The sequence below is a fragment of the Euprymna scolopes genome, chromosome 3 (genome assembly GCF_053919585.1).
Source record: "Euprymna scolopes isolate OS-2025 chromosome 3, ASM5391958v1, whole genome shotgun sequence".
Lineage (NCBI taxonomy): Eukaryota > Metazoa > Mollusca > Cephalopoda > Sepiida > Sepiolidae > Euprymna > Euprymna scolopes.
Genome location: NC_136484.1, coordinates 147,138,627 through 147,151,702, shown reverse-complemented (window position 1 = coordinate 147,151,702; position 13,076 = coordinate 147,138,627). Strand labels below are relative to the sequence as shown.

The 13,076-nt window shown below is 33.9% G+C and overlaps 1 protein-coding gene across 1 annotated transcript in view; it reads right to left on the bottom strand.

The window, feature by feature from the left end:
• LOC145259709 (meiotic recombination protein SPO11-like) overlaps positions 1-13,076 on the bottom strand; it is a 1,082,117-nt gene that overhangs the window by 29,657 nt on the left and 1,039,384 nt on the right. The gene's annotated exons all lie outside the window — the stretch shown is intronic.

Genomic DNA, 13,076 nt, shown 5'->3' with positions numbered 1-13,076 from the left:
TCATAGAGTAGAGCTCAGACGAACACTTGCCATGAAAATAACGATAGAGCAGAGATAGGCCCACAACATCTCTTCTGTGGAAAATAGGCTACAGGGAAAAGAAAAAGGCATCACCTTTTAAGTTCTGAAGCCAGTTTTGAACTCTCTCAAGGCAGGATAGAACATGCTGAGCATCTCCTGGCAACAGTACTCCATTTTAGAATAAACTTGGCTCTTATACAGATAGAAAATTGCATCAGCAGTGAAATATCTACTGGAGCAGTCGAATGATCCAACCATTTTTCGAGCGATCTTAGCAAGAGATTGGATGTATGTGTCCTATATCTTAAATTAAAAGTGGATGTCAGTCACAGAAGCTTGTCAAGACATGGTGCTTCCCCAAGACGAGAGCCATTCATTCAGTTGGGGGCCTGATGAAGGTCAGAACGATTATAATGAAAAGAAAGAAGCTTGGTTTTATCTGCATTAAAATTAGCCATCTTTTTTCCCCATTGCACCACGTGCTCAAGATCAGAATAGAGAGAATCAGAAAGATATTGATCATTGCTAGCCTTTGAAGTGTTGCCATAGATTGTGGAGGCATCTGCATAAATGTCTACAAATGATCTAAGAATCTGATTTGGGAGATCATTGATGAAGATCAGAAAGAGAGTTGGACCCAGGATTGGACCCTGAGGAATGCGAACGTTGAGACTATAAGCTTCTGATTTCTACCCATCAACCACTACTCTTATAAGCCTATCAAGCATTTAATAAATGAGAGGACATTTCCAGCTATTCATTAGCTGACAGTTTTGAAATTAGTAAAATTTTAATTTTTGACACCCAGTGACTCCAAATAATCAGCAATTACTATTGGACGATATCATCTTTTAAAATGGGCATATAAAGTAATAACACATACAAAGAAGATACACTAATATTATTCTTATGATGTACATGTTTTTGCATGTTTTTATTTATTCACACACATTCATATACCATCCTCTAGTGGCTTTGGTATTGCAGTACAAGGGTTTGTCAGGACAACTTGACATAAGGATACTTCACCCTACAAATAAATCCTGATCAAATATTCAAAATAAGATCCCCTTGACACGGTTATACACTGACTTATACAAGGAATGGTGCATTTTTTTCAATAGTGATATTACCTAAAATAACAACATTTAGCTGGATTCTCCACTAAACTAGGTGAATTTTAACTTGGAATCTGATAAAATCAAAAGAACAAAAAGGAAGATATAACATAATTAACTGGTCACGTGAGGAGAAAAATTAATGTTCTCCACTTCTTTTTTAAATCAACATTCGAGAGAGAGAGAGAGAGAGAGAGAGAGAGAGAGAGAGAGAGAGAGAGAGAGAGAGAATAATCTTGATTGAACACTCTCATATAAAAACTAAGCGCTAGTTCCAGAAAGGAGGCCCTTGATTTCCGAGAACTTACTTATTCAAGTAAAATGAAAACACAACCGTAATGAAACCATGAATTAATTCCTCTAAACACGGTCAGCCGGGGGTTTTCCATTAGCACTAAAGCTAACACTATCTAGGCCATTGTTAAAGTGGCTTGTTCCCTCTAAATTGCAGTATTTCTGTGCAGTTTAGGAAGTCCACCCTACCAGGCTATATCTTTTTTTCTTTGATAAGGATTATTTTATTAATTATCGCCTGAGACGTCTCTACGGAGAAATTCTAACGGAACTATCCAGGCAATTTTTGGCAAGCCAGAATGCTTTTCCTCTAAAGTGCTGGCTCTTCAAATCCCACTTTCTGACCCTTGTGTCACATCATTTTACCGTGGAAGAGATATAATCATCACAGTCACGTATGTCTGTGATAAGTTGTATTTCCCAACACTCTTTTCTTCCCCTTCATTTGTCTCCAACCACAAAACTCCTACTGCAATAGAAAAAAGATGATAAAGAAGCAGTTGCTTTTTTTCTTTTCTGTTTTTTTTTTTTTTTACATTCTTTATTGTCTCTCTTCTATATTTTGGCAGACATTTTTGAGGGTAAGAAAATAATGTCCAAGACATTCCGGGTTGGACGACATCATTGCCTTTCTAAGACTTTATTGCTATCATTATTATCAATATTTGTCAACCTGCTTCTGTTTTTGCATTCCACATAGATTATGCAAAGATACCAACGTGCATGTGGTTCGCCACATAAAGCAAAGCAATACGAACAAAGCAAAAATGCTACTGCATTGTTCGTGTTAGAAATGGAAGCATATTACAAAGTTTATGGGAAGACACATGACGGTTGAACAAAATGTAACGATACAATACAAAAACACTGCATATCATCATATTCAGCTTAATATCCGTTTTGCATGCTAGTATATGTTTCACAGCTTTCAGAAATTGACTTCCACACTAACCTACCTCTGGCTAGGCCTTTATTTTTTTTAAATTTCTCCTCGTATTAACCCAAAACAAGGCACATTCCCACTAAGACGTAAAGTTCTACTGTGAATTAGGCACCATACCTACAGACATATCCAAAGTAATGAGTTGAGCAGCGAGATATCTGTTCACATTACATTTGAATTTCTGGATGTTAGTGCAGTTAGGGAAGTAGGAAACAGGAAGGGAATTTCGAAGTAGCAGTTCAAGGGAAGAAACGATTAGGATAGTTTATCCTTTTTTTCTCATTTTATCATTATCACTTCCTCCCATGCTTTTCTTAGCTTTCCTCTGTGCACTGACCCTATTACTCCAATGGTTCTATATATACTAACCTAAGAACTCTCATCCATTCTTCTTATTTTGACCATACCATTGAAGTGTCCTGCCTTGCACATATCTTCCTATATTGTCTATAGTTAATTTTTCTCTGAGGTCATCAGATCTAAGCCTCTGATAATGACTCACATCATACATTCATCGTATCATTCTCATTTGATTTGTCGCCATACAACACTCATCCTCATTTTTTGCTTGTCAAGTTTCACTTCAATACACCATCACAATCACTGTTATCCTCCTACTTTAGTATATACATTTCTGATAAACTTTTCCCCTGGTAGACAATGGTAATCCTCTGCTGGTTAGAAATGACAGTCTAGATTTTAAATAATATCAGCATTAAGGTGAAGTGGTATTATCTCAATGTTAATAAACTGTAGCATGTAAAAGAAGGGAAGGGGCGGTGGCACAGTGGCCACAAGAATCCAATCATATTCAAACTATCTCTCTTTCTCATAATATTGCTCTGTATTAGAATTTATACTTGAGTTTTTTTGGGGAGCATACAATTAGGAAGTTGACCGCAAGTATCACCAAACCTTCTGTCACATCACTGTTAATAACAAAAACATTTATGAAAAACAACAACCATGTATCAAGCCAAGCTTTTATCTTTAGATCATCAACGCTCTGATCTCCATCTGACATCAATTGAAATGAATGGCTCTCGTCTTGGGGAGGCCTCATGTTTTGACAAGCTTCTGGGCATGACCTTTACTCCTGATCTTAAATGGAACACATACATTAAATCCGTTGCCAAGGCTGCTGGAAAAATGGTGGGATTCTTCTATCAATCCAGTAGAAATCTCACTGCTGATACAATTCTCTATCTATATAAGAGCCAGGTATGTCTAAGGATGGAGTACTGTTGCCACATCTGGGCAGGATCTGCTAGAAATTACTTATCCTGCCTGAATTTAAAATAGACTTTGTAGCCTCGTAGGGGATGTCCTGTTCTCTTCCCTGCAACCTCTTTCTCACAGAAGAGATGTTGCGAGTTTGTCTCTGCTTTATCATTATTTTCATGGAAAGTGCTTGGCTGAGCTCCAATCTATGGTTCCCCTCGCCAGACTTTCACAAGAAACACCTGTCTAGCAGAAAACACTATCACTAATTTCCCCACTCTTTATCTGTGCCTAAACCTAAACATAGATTCAATGAACAAAGCTTTTTTCTTAGAACTGCACGCCTGTGGAATTATCTTCCGTTTTCCTGCTTTCCAGCTGATTACAATATGGTTGTCTTCAAGTCTAACATAAACAAGTTTTTGATGAACCGTTCCATATAAGTTAACAAATTTACCGAATTTCCATTATTAACGATTACTATATTGTCCAATTTCTACTGTACTCTTTAATCCTTATCCTCGAGTGGCCTCTTGGCCTTGATAAGTGGTGATGCCTATGTAAAAAAAAAAAAAAAAAAAATTAATTTAATTAATCGGTGCCTCTTCGTTATTAGAGCCAAAATCGAAATATTGAATATTATGTAAAACCAATCATATCTACTTAATTGTCACTAGTTGGACCTGTGGAAATTCCACAAACGGACTCTTTCATATGTAATATATTGATGTTGGCATTCTATGGATGTTTAGCATAAATGGAGACGCTCTGATATTATTGTAGCTCTTTTGTTCAAACTGCAAAAGTATTTATCTAAGCTAGCAGGGACGTCTGGCATAGCCTGGTCATAAAACACACTTAAATATGGTATTTTGATTTATGCAGATTTCGTATAGATTAATGTAGAGTCAAATTTCTAGTTGTGATTTCAAAAATAAAAGAATATATCCATATGATTGGGTGCATCAGCTAGAATCGAAACCAAAACCAAAACTTATGAAGAAAAAAAAAAAAAAATATATATATATATATATATATATATATATATATATAGAGAGAGAGAGAGAGAGAGAGAGAGAGTGCTATCAGCTAAATCCAAATCAAAACCTAAACTTGTGAAGAATTCTTGGTAAAATTATTTATAAAAGTATAGATGACTTGAGTGCCATCAGCTATAATCGAAACTGAAACCAAAACTTGTGAAGAATTCTTGGTAAAATTACTTATTACAAGAAATGAAAGGTCATAACTATTAAACGGCAGTCATTTGAACGAAAAATGATGTAAATATGACACACAAAATAACACACACACTATCATATTAATATATAGATGTCACAGTAATGAACATATCCAAAAATTAAGAAAAATAATAAAGCATGGAATTAATTATTAATGAAAATAGTTTTCAAAGACAATTAGCGAAAACTGAATTTTGTTAAAAAAAAGAAATCGGAGAGTTTGATTCGTAACAAGGGAGGTAAGTGTTTTCTGAAATCTTAGGCGAATTTAGCAAAACCAAATTACAACTAATTGTCTATGAAAACCGTTTTCATTTATAATTTAATTTTCCATCTTACTGTTTTTCATAATTTTTGGATATGTTCATTACTGCGACATGAGAATTAAATAGACATTATTGGTTTTACTTAAAATTCAATATTTCGATTTTTGAATTTCACTCTAATAATAAAAAAGCAGCAATTAATTTGCGCAATTAGCAACAAAAATGCTATTTTAATGTGAAGCATGACAGACCAACGAAAATACTATTTAAAATTTAAGTGTGACAGACTAATATTGAAAATTTCAGCGTACAGACTAACGAAATTGCTATTTTATATGACATCTCAAACAGAAAATGTTATTTCAAACTTAAGCATGACAGACCAAGTAGAAAACTATTTCAAACTTGAGTGTAACATATCAACGAATATACGATTTTAAACTTAAGCATGGCTAACGAAAATCTGATGGATCCAGTCTCTTATAATAGTTCATGGACACATTTAAAAAGTTTATTTTTGTTTTTGTAATCCTTTGAGATGAGACTTCTTAATTTGTGTATTCATTCTTCTGCGGACTATTATCATTATCTTCATAGTTCTTGTTTCGTCCAATTCGTCCTCTGGCCTTCTTCAGGTAAATAACTGTGATCGGATAGGAATGCAGAATCTTGTAACTGTATCTCCAATAATTACTGCCTTCCATAGTTGTCGTCTCACCACGTTTTGGCCAACTAATGCTCTGGATTAATTGGGTAGGATTAAAACCGCTATCTTCAATGTTCACCTGAAACCATAGAATAAATGTTTCCATCCAGTATCAGGGCCTGTAGTGTAGTGGATAAAGGCACTGAGTCTATATGGTACCAGGTAAACATTGTCTGAAGATAGTGGGTTGAATTCTACTCAATCAGATCAGAAGATTAGTTGACTAAACGTAGTGAGACAACAACTATGGGAGGAAGTAATTATTGGGGATACAATTACAAAACTCAGTATTCCTCTCCAGTTGTGGTTAATCACCTGAAGAAGGACAGAGGATGAGTTGGTCAAAACATAATGAAACAACAACAACTATAAAAATAAGGACAACAGTCTGCAAAAGAATGACTATACATTTAAAAAGTTGTTTTTTGTTTTTAATTATAAAAAGAAAAAAAAAACGATTCAAACACTTAATTGTAATTTTCCCATCAGCTTAATAATTTATTTTGAGGTTATCAAAATTTGCTGGGAATGTTCTAGATATACTCTAATATTATTCGAGACAATTAATTTGGAATATTTCTAACATGTATTTTGGCATTATTTTTTATCTTAAACTTTTTGCTTCAATCCTTTCCCTAACCCAATTTAAAATTATTTACGTATACGTATATTTCTTTAATGCGAGTCGTATTAAACAAATATTTTGAAACATTTACACATGTTTGTGTTCGTATGCAATGATATTTCCCTGAGTGGAGTACCCTAATCAGATAAAAAAAAAAAAACTTAGAGAATCGCATCAGATAAAATGAAAAAGAGAAAATTCCAGCATGATAAGCTGAATATAATAAAGTAAAAATAAACAAATGATTTATATCTTGTTTTGTTTAAATTTAGATATATGTCTTCTTGTACTGTCTGCTAAGCTCCAGCCCCTGTCACATCGCTGTGCTTATTTAGTTTTGTTAATAAAAATCGCTCCAAAGAAGGTATGAAGTCATTTGATGTAAGGAATTAATAAGTATGAAAAGAGGAAACCTATTAACTAAGACTATAGGTAGGTGGAAAACCGTCAACAGAAAGAGTTCCACAAGCCTGCAATTCTTGGAAAGAAGTCACTGAAATAGGAAGATGTATTACCAGGAGGAATCAAGACAACAAACCAATGAAAACCACTAGTTTAATAAGCTGAAACAAGGGAAGCACGGAATAGATCTGTAGATTAACAATAATATTGACTAATTGTTAATTCCAGTTTTTCCTAGTGTTTTCTCCTATTCTTTTGGAGGTATTGTTCCTAGTGCTCCTAAAATTATTACTATTATAGAGATTTTTTTCATGTTTAATATTCCTTTTTGTTCTCTGGCAGATTCCATATGTTCATTTCTTTTTCTACTTCCTTGACTTTCATCCTATGATTTGCTGGGACGGCGAACTCTACAATTCAGTAGCCTTTTCCCTTCTTCTTGACTATTATGATGTCCAATCGCCTTGTGTGTATTTTTTTGTTTTATAGGAATCACTTTAGACAAAGCATGAAGCCACTTGATATAAAAGGATATATAGACGTTAAAAAACATTTAAAAAAATAAATGTTTAAATTTCAACAGCGTTTCTCACGGTTAGTGGTAGCCGAATCGATTACGTCCTTGCTAATGAAGCCAGGGATAGCTTCTGTTGCAGGTTCGGATCTATCAATTGGTGTTAATTGTAACAGCTTGCACTGATGATTCCCAAAAGGATGAAACACTTGTGTCTGTAGGTATTTAATAATTATTATAATATATATATATATATATATATATATATATATATATATATATAAATTGCTCCTGAAGTGTGAGGATAAAATAAGGGAAGTGAAAGTTCCGAAGCTACAAAAAAAATATAAATAAATAAATAAAAATAAACCTAAGGTCTACTTTCATTTTGTACATCCATATTCCAGAGAATTTTGTGTTTTTCCTTTTGCAATACTGACTCTCTAAGTTGTATCTGCACAAGTCATCTGCATGTTGAGAGTGCAGACGTTTGCACAGTATCCAGTGGACTGCCTTACCTACACAGTTCTGTGTTTTTGTTTTCTTTTGTTGCACGTTTCCTGCATTTTTTTATTTGGAAGCGGGGGGGGGGCATCAAGGCCCGAAGGTCACTCGAGGATTAGGGTTAATGAATGTAAGGTGGTAGTGAAGTAATCATTAATGATGTAAATTGGGTGAAATTTGTTTATTTATGAGGACGACCTAACAGGAACTTGTTTACATTAGATTTGAAGGCTACCATGTTGTATACAGCCGGGAAGCATGCCATCAGAACAGTTTTTTCTTTTATGTATATTATGTAATTTTTTCTTTTATGTATATTATGTAATTCATCATTTTGTCACTTTGTCCAGTGTCTACATTTACTGCTTTCCTGGATTTTGTCTAATCTAGTTTTGATCGCATTGTTCTGTGAAATTGTCAATAGCAATTTCGTTTCCCTGTCCAAGTGTTATTATCATCATCCTGTGGATATTGTGCAGAATAAAATATCACAATAGGTAATACACAGAGAGTTATGTATCAGTATTATTAATAAGAAGAAAAATCTTGAAAATAGAAAATAAACACAAAATAATAATAATAATCCTTTTTGACATATATAATTTAACAACATAAATTATTTATATACATAAACATGAAAGAAAGTAAATGGACAACTTTATTATCTTTAATAATAAAAACTGCTGCCAGATGATCTTGATAGACCTAGACAAAATAATATTGATTATTTTCCCTCACTGATGAATTTAACAATCACTCAGTTGAAAGTGGAATCCCGAGATTTGCAACGATATGACGCCAAGATTCAGATTAACCTATAATATGGCTCCTCTGAAACTCTGCAAATTTTAACGTTTCTTTGGTCCGTGTTATATTAAAATAGCTAAATACGCTAGATTGTTATGATATTTGAAACACAAAAATTGTCAATATTGTAAAATATTGATTTCTCAAACTTTTATTGTGTTTTATACAGCTCTGAATAATGGCCATTGGTGAAAACTTTTAACATGTATGAATTATTTTTGTGGGGTATCTATTTACTTCTTTCCTATCTATGTATTTTCATTCTTAAAAAAAAAAATTCTCGGTATGTTTTTTATTTTTTTTATGGAAATTGCCACTTGATGTAAGGAGCTAAAAAACAAATTATTTCAAGGTAAAAAAAAAAATAGCCAATGATAAATGTTTTATGAATAAATTCTAATTCAGAAAACAGCAATTCTCCCCCCCCCTTGTCAGAAACATTGCTAATGGATTCTGAGGACTAAATTACAAAATAAGGAAAACGAGTTATGAGGTCGCTGAAAGTAAACTTGGGGTTCACTTTCTACTCTCTTGCAAGCTTAAGTTTGAAATATTTTTTCTGTTTAATTTATCATGCTTAAGTCTGAAACATCATTCAGTATACTTAACGTATTATTTTTTTCTAGGTGATTACTAGTATTATCAATATTTATATTTTACAAATAGGTGGTTTTGTTTATGATACATCAATCCTATTTGGGTTAGTTATTGCAGAACATAATGATATGCACGAATCATTTTTGTGAAGCGTTCATTTTCATTCTTTAAAAATTTGCCTGAGATATGTTGTATTAACCCCCCCTTCTAATATCTAGGTAATAGTTATTTTTTTATCTTCCAAAAATAAAGTTGCAGCATTTATTAGTTAAGTATTTTTATTCATACCACTTTAAAGCATGGCATAGATAATTTTTTTTTTTTTTTTTTTTGCTAGGGTGTCACCACTTATTAAGGCGCACATGCCACTCGAGAATAAAGGTTAAATGAGTGCCGGGTGGACGGTGATGATTGGCAATGATGGTGGTGATTAGTAGAATTTAATTATTTACGACGGTGTATCAACAAGAATTTCTTTATATTGGACTTGAAAACAATCATGTAATCAGCTCGGAAGTAGCTCTGCAGCACTGTTTCACAGACGAGCAGTTCTAGGAAACAAACTTTGCTAATGGAAGTTTTGGTTAGTTTCAGGTAGAGAGCGAGAGAGAGAGGGGGGAAACTATTGACAGTGGTTGTAGCTAGATGAGTTTTTGCTGTGATTGTGAATATTTTACCGAAAGTGGGGGGGGATCATAGATCGAAACTCAATTGAGCACCTGCCATGAAATTAACAAAAGAGCAGAGAAAGACTAGCAACGTCTTTTCTGTAAGAAAGCGGTAGTAGGGAGAAGAGAAATAGTGACAGCATTATTAATACGTAGCTCATTGCTACACACAACTTCTCCTTCAAGGTTATGAAGCTTAAGCTCAGCCTGGATGAAAGAAAAAGAGAAGTGATAAGCACGCAAATAAGAGATAAGAAAAGCGATGACTAATTAAGTAAAGAATGGATGTGAAGAAATCATTAAGATTAGGTTATTTGCTGATTCTTATCCTTACACAATATCTTAAGCCTTATTTTAAGATTTGAAAGACCATGCAAAAGAAAGCTGACCTTTTAAAGACAGTAATCCTGGCTTAATCTTAATATATCCCGGTGCAATGGATTAAAGGTAAATATGTCACGTTTAATCGTGTTACGAAAATAAATGCATAACACTTTTGGACGTAATTAGCTTACAAAAATGTTTCTTGCCTATACCTGACGTGCAGTAATAATAGGAAGAAGAATTTACCAATTCTTAAAATGCACACATTCTATCAGTACATCGAGCAATCAAAATGACTTTTTCAAACGAAATTATGACAGACCATACCAAAAATGTTACTTCAAACTTAATCGTGACAGACTATACAAAAAATTATATTTCAAACTAAATCGTGACAGACCATACCGAAAATGCTATTTAAAACTTGACGGTGACAGACTATACCGAAATTATATTTCAAATTTAATTGTGACAAACTATACCAAAAATGATATTTCAAGCGTGACAAGGATATTTTAAACTTAATTTTGATAGGTCATACCAAAAAATGTTTTTTAAAACTTAATTGCAACAGACCATACCAAATACACGGCAGAGCAATAAAAATTATATTTCAAATTTAAGTGACAGACTAACTGTCTGAGTTTATATACGGATGCTTGGACACATTAAAAACAAGATATGTTCATCTAGAAACATGACAGACCGGTTGACAAAAGAATAAAGTTTGGAGAGATCAAAGAACGCATCTAAAATAAGATGTGTTTAGTGATAAAAAAGGTATTAAATTCTTAAGCATGGCAGAATAAACAGAAAATTATATTCAAAGCTTAAATGGGATTAAATAAAGAGAAAATAATATTTAAAGCTTAAGCATGACTAGATAAACAGAAAATAATGTTTAAAACTTAAGCATGACTGAATAAAAGAAAATGATTAAAACTTAAGAATGACTGGATAAACAGAAAATAATATTTAAAACTTTAGCATGACTTAAATATCATTTTCTGTTTATTCAAACCTAACATGACTGGATAAACAGAAAATGATATTTAAAACTTAAGCATAACTGAATAAACAGAAAATGATTAAAACTTAAGCATGACTGGATAAACAGAAAATAATATTTAAAACTTAAGCATAACTGAATAAACATAAAATAATATTTAAAACTTAAGCATGACTGGATAAACAGAAAATGATATTTAAAACTTAAGCATGACTGGATAAACAGAAAATAATATTTAAAACTTAAGCATGACTTTTGAAGCATGGCCTAGTGGTGATTTGGCCATATGCATAGAGATACAAAGAAACACCTTCCCATAATTCCCTTTCCTTGAGCTCTTCCCTTTCTGTTCAAGTCGTCATGAGGTGAGCACTATAATTTTTGTCTCTCCGTAAACGAGGGGGTGGGTACCCCCTCCCTCAAAACTAGTTAGGTTAGTTAGCTTTGAAAAGCCTATTGTCCAGTTTTAAATTGTAAAAGTTCTTTTTTTTTTTTTTTTTTACATAAACGTCACCACTTATCAAGGCCGATAGGCCACTCAAGGATAAGGGTTAAAGAGTGTAGAGTAGTAAAAAGGACAATATAGTAATCGATAGTAATGGAAGTTCGGTAAATTTGTTAACTTAAGTGGAACGGCTCATCAGAAATTTGTTCACGTTGGACTTGAAGACAACCATATTATACAAAGCTGGAAAGCAGGAAAACGGAAGACAATTCCACAGGCGTGCAGTTCTAAGAAAGAAGCTTTGATCATGGAATCTATGTTTAGGTTTAGGTACAGATAAAGAGTGGGGAAAATTATTGATAATGTTTTCAGCTAGTCTAGTGTTTCTTGTGAAAGTTTGGCGAGGGGGGACCATAGATTGAAGCTCAGTCGAACACTTTCCATGAAAATAACGATAAAGCAGAGACAAACTCGCAACATCTCTTCTGTGAGACAGAGGTTGCAGCGAAGAGAAAAGGACATCTCCCACCAGGCCACGAAGTCTATTTTGAACCCTATCAAGGCAGGACAAGTCTTTTCTAGCAGCTCCTGCCCATATGTGGCAACAGTACTCCATCCTTGGACGTATCTGGCTCTTATATAGATAGAGAATTGCATCAGCAGTGAGATATCTACTGGATCGATAGAAGGATCCGACCATTTTTCCAGCGGCCTTGACAACAGATTTCATGTACGTATTCCATTTAAGATCAGGAGTAAAGGTCAAACCCAGAAGCCTGTCAAAACTTGAGGCCTCCCCAAGACGAGAGCCATTCATTTTAATTGATGCCAGATGGGGATCAGAACGTTGATGATGTAAAGATAGAAGCTTGGTTTTAGATGCATTAAAAGTAACCAGCCACTCCTTTCCCCATTGTACAACGTGATCAAGATCAGAGGAGAGAGAATCGGAGAGAACTTCGTCGTTTACTGTCTTAGATGTGCTACCATAGATGGTAGTGTCATCAGCAAAAATGTCTACGAATGATGAAAGAATGTGATTTGGAAGATCATTAATGTAGATCAGGAAAAGAGTTGGGCCCAGTTTTTTTAAATATATAATGTAAAATAGTTATTTTCCATATATATTACAATTGTGTCGCGTGTTTGCCATAAAGGCCCTCCTATATGTTTTTGCCATATTGTGTTTGCCATAAAGGCCCTCCAATATGTTTTTGCCATATTGTGTTTGCCATAAAGGCCCTCCAATATGTTTTTGCCATATTGTGTTTGCCATAAAGGCCCTCCTATATGCCTTCATTAAAACAACGAAGCGGTCCGGAGGATGAAGAAAGAAAATTCCAGTTAGACCGTCACCGGGGTGAAGAAATC